The sequence below is a fragment of the Capsicum annuum genome, chromosome 4, assembly GCF_002878395.1.
Source record: "Capsicum annuum cultivar UCD-10X-F1 chromosome 4, UCD10Xv1.1, whole genome shotgun sequence".
NCBI classification, from domain to species: Eukaryota; Viridiplantae; Streptophyta; class Magnoliopsida; order Solanales; family Solanaceae; genus Capsicum; species Capsicum annuum.
In genome coordinates this window covers 189,955,195-189,963,948 of record NC_061114.1, presented here as the reverse complement: position 1 = coordinate 189,963,948, position 8,754 = coordinate 189,955,195, and the positions used below count along the sequence as shown (strand labels likewise).

General features: G+C 29.2%; 1 non-coding gene across 1 annotated transcript; it reads right to left on the bottom strand.

Moving 5' to 3' along the window:
* Nucleotides 1-6,442: 6,442 nt before the first annotated feature.
* Nucleotides 6,443-6,533, bottom strand: TRNAY-GUA. The gene is given in 2 exon segments: nt 6,443-6,478; nt 6,497-6,533. It is a non-coding gene; the product is annotated as a tRNA-Tyr (tRNA).
* Between the last annotated feature and the right edge of the window lie 2,221 nt (nt 6,534-8,754).

Sequence of the window (8,754 nt, the reverse complement as noted above, 5' to 3'; positions counted from 1 at the left end):
AAAAATAAAAATAAAAGATCAGAATGATGCTGAAAAAGGGACTAGACAACTTTAATTAAAAAAAAAAATTATATCAAAGTGAGATGTTTTCAGATACATAATCATATTTTCTTTTATACTAGAAGGCAATAATGAGTAGGGACAACATTCGTATGTAACTTTTATTTACGCCTAATTTAGGGGTAATATTAGTCACCGAAGTGTAGGGACTAGGGAGTTAAGTTTGTTTTCATTTTCTTTGGTCATATACCTTTACCATGATTAATTAAGTGTTATGTTCTAATATATGAAAATTGTTACATTTCACATTTTTGGTAATTGTATATGTTTGACACTACATATACATTGTTTAACAATAAGGGATGGTTTGATGTGAGGTATTAACATATATATTCTTGAGATAAAATAGTAATTTCAGAATAAATTTTTTAATGCTATGTTTGGTTGTCAAATTCGGGATAACTTATTCCTAAATTAACAAATAGTACCGAAATAAGTTATTCCACCTAAAAAGTGGTATAAATAATCCCATCATATTTTAACTTGGGATAAAGTAATAAAATGACAAAATTACCTTCCAAATTCTTAAATTGTCACTTTATATATATATATATATATATATATAACTTTAACACTATATATAAGAGAGAACGCGAGATTTTGATAGTCCTTACATTAAATTATTTTGACAATTTTATCCCTAATTTAAATTTAATTACTCTACAAATTTTCGTTCATTTTGCTAAATTTGAACAATTATATGGACTTAACTATTTGTACGACCACATTCAAAATTGATCTAAGGATTTATTGTCTTTGTATTTTGTAATTATTAATCTTACTTCAAATTTTTATTTTTCCTAACAAAGTTATCATGGACAAGTAATTAAAGTATCTTGACATTCCCTTTCTAACTCAGTACATGTTTAATTATAAAATAAAAATTATTTTTTTATATATAATTAAACATGTTTGAATTTTATTTTTTTTAAAATACATTTCAACTTTTTAAATATTAATGATACTAAATAATGTGAGATGAGTGTAATTCTTTTTCACATGTTTTGATGATGAATCTTTTTTTTTTTTTTAAGTGAGATTATATATATTTTATAGAATTTAGGACAAAATAAGTTATTTAACATGAAATATTAAGCTAAATAAGGCGAAGAGTATTTTTATAAACAAACTATCTATATTTAGAAAGGATGTAATGCATATCATTTTTAGTACCACAAATCAAACAATCACTAAAAAAAATAAAAAAAATAAGTATCACAGATCAAACAATCACTAAAAAAAATAATACTAGAATAACTTATCTCAAAATAACTAATTCCAGTATAATTAATTTCAGCATAACGTGTTTTCCAACCAATCGACCCTAAGTGAGCAAAGTTCTTCTCCATAATAACCAAAAATTTCCCAACCAAACCACCCTAAGTGAGCAAAGTTCTTCTCCATAATAACCAAAAATAATACCACTCCCCACCTCCCAACCCCCAACCCCCCCAAAAAAAAAAACAAAAATGCACACAATTTTTTTCATCAAGTTGACCATAGATGAATGATACAAGACATAGTATTCCAAGTTATTTTCTCATCTTTTTTCCCCTTTTTGCTACAAAGATTTTTATTTTCTCTTCTTGGCCTCTTATTTTTGTACTATAATATTGAGTGTGAGGAAAATTTAGAACATCTTATTCAAAAGTAAGAACATGTTGTCTCATTTGATGAAAGTTTCTAAGTTTAGAAATGAAAAACATGAAAAACAAAATTGTGAATCTTTCTTTGGAGAAATGAAAATATACAAATAATTATTAGTAGGAATCTGCCGACACTAAACGTGAGTCATACGTTAGACAAAGTATATGTGCATTTTCTAATCATAAATTATAATTAAAGTTTTTTCTACCACGTAGGCATACTCTTCATTTTATATTACTTGATTCTTTTACTAAGAATAGTTATCTTAATTTACATATTGAATTTATATAAAAAAAATAATATTGTATATATTTTCCATTTCTACCTTTAGCATTGAACTAATTCATTCAATGTATTATTAATATGATTTGAATATATAAGTCAAGTAAAATAAAGTAGAAGAACGAGTATTATATTACTATGTGCCACCGACAGTTGGCATGGGGTCGCCAGCTCATTTATTACTTTTCTCATCAAGCTTTATCACTTTTCCAATTTCTTGATTTCTATCTGTCATGAGATTACAAATCAAAGTTCTTTTGTTTGTTTGTATTAATATAATTTACATTTAAAATAAAATCCAAAGATTGTTGGCCAATAAAAGATACTAATACCCCTAGAATTGATTGATATTTGCGTTTTAAATCAATAAATGCATAATATATAACACACTGTTATGAAATAATAAAGAACAAAAAAAAGAGTTGAGAGAGAATAGAGAGTAATTCTTATTTCTCTTGAGGGATGATCTACAATGAGAAAAACCTCCTTTATTTATGGGGAAAAACTAACCTTGAGGTTTGTAGCTTTTTTCATAAATAGACATACACAATATATGGTAAAATGATATTCATATATATGGTAAAGTAGACATTCACTATATATGATACATTTATAACACCCCTCTTGAATGTCTAGATAATAGATAATACGCATATATGCTGCCTCATTAAAAACCTTACAAGGAAAATCCAGTGGGATAAAACCTCATAAGGGAAAAAGAGTACAACACGTATTAACTCCCCCTAATGAGAACATCCTTGAACCTTTACATTCCGATCTTGTGCACCATCTTCTTGAAAGTTGCAATTAAATGAGACTTGGTGAATAAATCAACCATATTGTTACTTGAACGAATCTGTTGCATGTTAATATCACCATTCTTTTGGGGCTCATGTATATAGAAAAGCTTTGACGAAATATGCTTCATTTTATCTCATTTTATGGATCCTTCCTTAAGTTGTGCTATGCATGCTGCATTATCTTCATATAAGATTGTGGGTATATTGTCACATTTCAAACAACATTTTTCTCGAATGAGATGTATCATGCCTCAACCATACACATTCCCGGCTTGCTTCATGAATAACTATTATCTCAATATGGTTCCATGAAGTGGCTACGATAGAATGCTTTGTATATTTCCAAGATATTGCAGTACCACTACATATGAACACATAGTCTATTTGAGACCGAATTTTATGTAGGTCAGATAAGTACCCAACATCAACATGACCAACAAGATTGAGACTGCAAACTTACTAACAAATTAACTAAAAAAAGACTATATCAGGCCTTATAGTACTTGCAAGATACATTAATACATCATTGCACTAAGATATAGTACTTTATAAGTAAGGAGTTCCTCATTCTTTTCTTGAGGTCGGAATGAGTCCTTATTCAATTTTGCATGTTTCTCATTTAAGCAAAAATTCTATTGCTTTTAAAAACTCTTCAAAAGTTTCAATGATACTCAAATCATCAAATTATCTTATGAGGATAATAAAAAGTTTCCCAAAAACTTTATATGCTTCAGGCATTTTGAATCCTTTAGAGATTTTCATATGAATTTTTGTCAAGTGACAATATCCAACATGTCAAGTGCGACATCTTTAAGTGTCTGGACTGCAAATCAAATAAGTTTTATACTTATCAAAATGCATCCTTTCGTGTCACTTGATAAATATTTCTACGCCAATATGCTTAAATAAACGTAGAATTTGGATCCTCGTAATACTTTACAATATTGCGTGAATATTATATCAAAGATATTATCGATGATATATAATTATTGGTTCACAATGTGACATAACATTTTGAGATCTCATCACTTCATTATTTTCAGGTACCTGAACCTCTCATAGGTTTCATGAAATGTTATGTCGTTGGCTTTTCAAGAGCATATTGCCTTCTTATTATGATTATTTTCTCCTTATCTTTTTTGAGGATTATTTCATTTAGAATCGATTAGTCTACCATGCTTTATGCATGCGTAGATTTTGTCCTTTAAAAATGCAAAATAGAAGCACTTGCAGCTTAGATATGAGATTAAATTTGAGTCGGTAAATGCTTCCGGCATATGACTTGAATTATCTTTTGAATGAGTATCTAATGATAATTCCTAACATATTTGATAATGCTTGTAATCTCCCCCTTATGTTATGATAACTAATATACATCCTCCATCTTTTTTGAGGAATACATCTTTGTGCATCATGATATATTTATTAATTGTATACCGCACATCAAAATTATTAGATGAAATAATTGGTTCCTAACCCTGAACCAATTAAGAGGGAAGAAATAATCATAATTTATTGGTCTAATGCATACAAGTGCTATTATATGCAACATATCATATTTCAGATCAATACATGAAGCTTTATTCTCATTAGTAATGATTTAGCTATTTATCAAAGGCATTCAATGCTAAACCATCATCATCAAGATGAATTGTCTTGATTACATAATCTGAAAGTTATGCTCTTAACTCAATTTTATTGTGCAAGCAACATTTATGAATATCAAACGGCAGGTTGACAATAAATGTACATGTGATCATCTTATATCGATGCATCTTAATAGATCACAGGATAGGTTAACGGGCCTATAATTACCTTTTATACTTTTCAGATTTAAGGAATTCAATCCCAACATTAGTTGGTCCAACCAACTTATCATGAGAACAAGCGACATAAACAATTCTCGAAGAATCTTCTAGTTCTTCAATACATGTCTAATACTCAATATGCACATCTTCGAGATGTCACAATCATTCACATCAATTTATGAACTTTTATTCTAGTAAACTTCAAGTTTACCATGACATGTATTTTTTTCTTTAGTAAATTTCAGATGTTCTATTACATAAATAAATTTCAGATTTACTACTTTAGAAGTAGATTTCAAAATAACTTTTCTCAGTTATTTTGCCTCATTAGGAGGTGAGTTGTGATACCATCACAATCAAGTGCACGTTTGCACTAATAAGGTTCTCATTCCCCAAGAATGGAATATAATTGTGCCTTAAGCCTGTCAAATTATGATAGCTTATAACCTCTTTCATGATATTGCTACTTCAGAAGCAAATCGAGGCATAAATATGATAGAGAGAATTTTTCTATATTGCTACCACATTCACCTCAAGAATGAAGCAAATTGTCATCTTTCAGACTTATCATATATTGCCACCACATTCACTTCTTGGAATGGAGCATATTCAATGGACAAGTTTCATGATTTTTCATCAAAAACACATTATTTTGTCTTAGCCATCATAATATCATCAATATGGTGCATTGTGATTCAAACTCACCGTCTTACCCATATAAAGGCGTCTTAGGTATAAATTGATGGGACTTAAACCCTATATATTATCATCTCTTTTGATAATACTGTTCTTGAGGAATAAATTTAAAATTTAAATGGTTTCAAACCAATTATTTTTCCTCAAATCCAACAATAATTATATTATTACTTATTAGTAACAAAAGAAAGATAACATAAGGAATTACTAACCTTGAAATTACCTTTAGATTTTTAATTTAATCTTGTTTGGTAGAGTCTCGTGCTGATAACGTGTTATGAAATAATAAAAAATAAAGAAAAAGAATAGAGAGAGAATAGGGAGTAATTCTTATTTCTCTTGAGGATAATCTACAATGAGAACCCCGCCTCCCCCTCTTATTTATAGGGAAAAAGTAACCTTGAAGTTTGTAACTTTTTCATAAATAGACACACACAATATATGGTAAAGTAGGTATTCATATATATCGTGAAGTAGACATTCACTATATATATATATATATATATATATATATATATATATATATGGTATATTTATAACACACATAATTTTTTAGTAGTCAATTATGATTAATTAAAATACATTCCTAATAAATCGGTGATTTGTTAGGATTTCAAGCAAAATTCTAATCCGCAAAGACACATATTCTCATCCTATTAAATCACTCAACTACCCATTTAAACTTTTGGAGTTTTGTTACAATTTGCAGCCAAATTCTAATTTATAAAGGTCTATATTCTCATCTTATATATCTTAACAATCCATCTAAACTTTCGGTAATTTATTACGATTTTCGGACAAATTCTAATCCACAAAGACTTACATTCTCATCCTATTAAATCACCTAACTACCCATCTAAACTTCGGTGATTTATTACGATTTCCGGCCAAATTCTAATCCACAAAGATCGATAAAAGAATTTTATTAAATCACCTAACTACCCATCTAAACTTCGGTGATTTATTACGATTTCCGGCCAAATTCTAATCCACAAAGATCGATAAAAGAATTTTATTCTCATCCTATTAAATCACTTAACTATTCGTTTAAACTTTGATGATTTGTTATGATTTCAAGCCAAATTCTAATCCACGAAGCCCGAAAAAAGAACTTATAAAAGAGGCAGAAAAACAAAAAGAAAAAAATACTCCGACCTACCGGATTCGAACCAGTGACCTAAGGATTATCTGAGGGATTTCCCACTACAGTCCTCCGCTCTACCAACTGAGCTAAGGTCGGATAATGTTCTGTTAATCCCATCAAAAATTATATAACACATTATTATGCATGTGAGTGTGGTTCACATTAGTTGCACCCTCCACTAATAATGTCAACAAGTTCCAATGCAAATTAAAAAAGGTATGTGGCAATCATCAAAAACTGGTATTGTAGTGGATTTAGATCAGCCTAAACAACAAAATGACTGAGGCCAATAAAATACTCCTTGGGCTAGGAGTATCACATTTGGTATTAGCCTTTTTAAAACTTTGTAGGCATCAATGTCACTACACTAGTGATGATTATTGAGTATATATTTTGGTAAACTTTGTAGAAATCAAGGCAACTTCGTTTCTTCATAAATGCTGTATGTTCCAATGATTATTTTTGTTGCTTCAACTTGAGAAAGATCTCCCCTTTTCTTAATTTAATAATAAAGAGAAAAAAGCGGAAAGATATCAAGGAAAAGAACACATTTTAATGGCATTATTATACTTTCTTTAACAAATAAATCAATTATAAGAAGGATAAATATAATTGATATTATATATGGACGGCTGACCATGTGTTATAGGTAATATTCCATTTCCAAAATTCTCTATTTTAGGTTTCATTTGTTTTTTTTAAGATTGCACGTTTGAATAATTAAGATGTCTCTAGATCTGAAAACTGAATGATTAAGATATTTATTTTTAATATTTGAATGTGAAAAAAAAATATTTGCATATATAATAAAATAAAAAATATAATTTAAATAAAAAACTAATTATATATCAGAAAAATATGTAATTTAATACAACAAACAATATTATTTGATTGAAAAAAAATTACGTTTGTTAATGATTGATGTTAGTGATTAGTAATATTAGTGGTGATAGTTGTGATTGTTAGTATTGTAGTGGTTGTTATGATGATGCCGGTTGATATTGGTGGTGGTGGTTGTGATGTGACATTGCTTGATGTTAGTAGTTGAAGGTGTTGATTGTGATGGCTGAAAAATGAATGCATGGTGGTTGACGATGTGTTGATGCTAGTTGGAGATGTTGTTAGTTGTGATGGTGGAGATGTTTGTTAGTAGAGATGAATTGTAGCGATGATAGTGATTGAAGTAATGGTAAAGGTGGCATTACTAGTGACAATGGTGGTGGCCGCCGAAGAATGTGTGGAGGTTGTGATGCATTAGTGGTAGTTAGCGGTGGTTCTAATTGTGATAAATGAGTTGGTCGATAGTAGGGATTGATCGGTAGTGGTTGATGATGATGTTGTTGTTGACGGCGGTGGTGGTGGTAAATATAATTAAAATAATAGAGGTAGTAGGTGTGGTAGCGGTTGACAATAGTGGTTGGTAGCAATATTTGTTGTCGATGATAGAGGTGGTTGACAATGATGACGGTGGCAACTGATAATTATGAATAGAGTAGCGGTGAATATTATTCAACATTAGAATACCTCTTCAGACCTATTAAGACTTCATTCTAGATCTGAATGATTAAGACCAATTAAGAGCCAAAATCTTAATAAAAAATAAATATACTTAATAATCTGAAATTTGAATCATTTAAATTCAGACCCCAATTAAGTGCAAACACATGAAGCCTAGTTTCCATTTATATTCCACTAATAGAAACAAAGCAGATAAACCAAAGATTTTTTACTGAAAAAGCTGTTCAATTTAACTGGAGAATATGGATGTATATTTGGTATGCCGGTAATGAATATATATATATATATATATATATATATAAGTTTTTAATGAATTAAATATTTAATTAGTTAGGAAGAGTGTTTCCAAGATTTGGTTGATGAGTGAAAAGTATTTTTTTAAAAAATAAAAAATAACATTTGCAAATATAGAGTGTTTTAATGAGAATTATGAAGAACAAGAATTTAAAAATAAAGTCTATATAAGTGAAGGTCATTTTTCCTTTTTATGATCAAATGACAAAAGATGTCTTCCATTATATTTAATAACGCGTTGCTCCTAACTCTTTTATTTTTCTTTATGGCGTGTTTGGTCCGAATAAAAATATTTTTATTAAGAATAATAAGTAATTTTTAATTATATATGTGTTCAATACCAAGCAAAAAGTTTAATTAAAAATGTTTATATACAATCTTGGATAAAAATTATGAAAAATAGGAAGGAAGGTTAGGAATGTGGAGTGTAGGGATGGAGGCTACCAGGGGCGGATCTACGGGCTTGACGGGTGGCATGACATCCACAAATTTCGATTGGAAAATT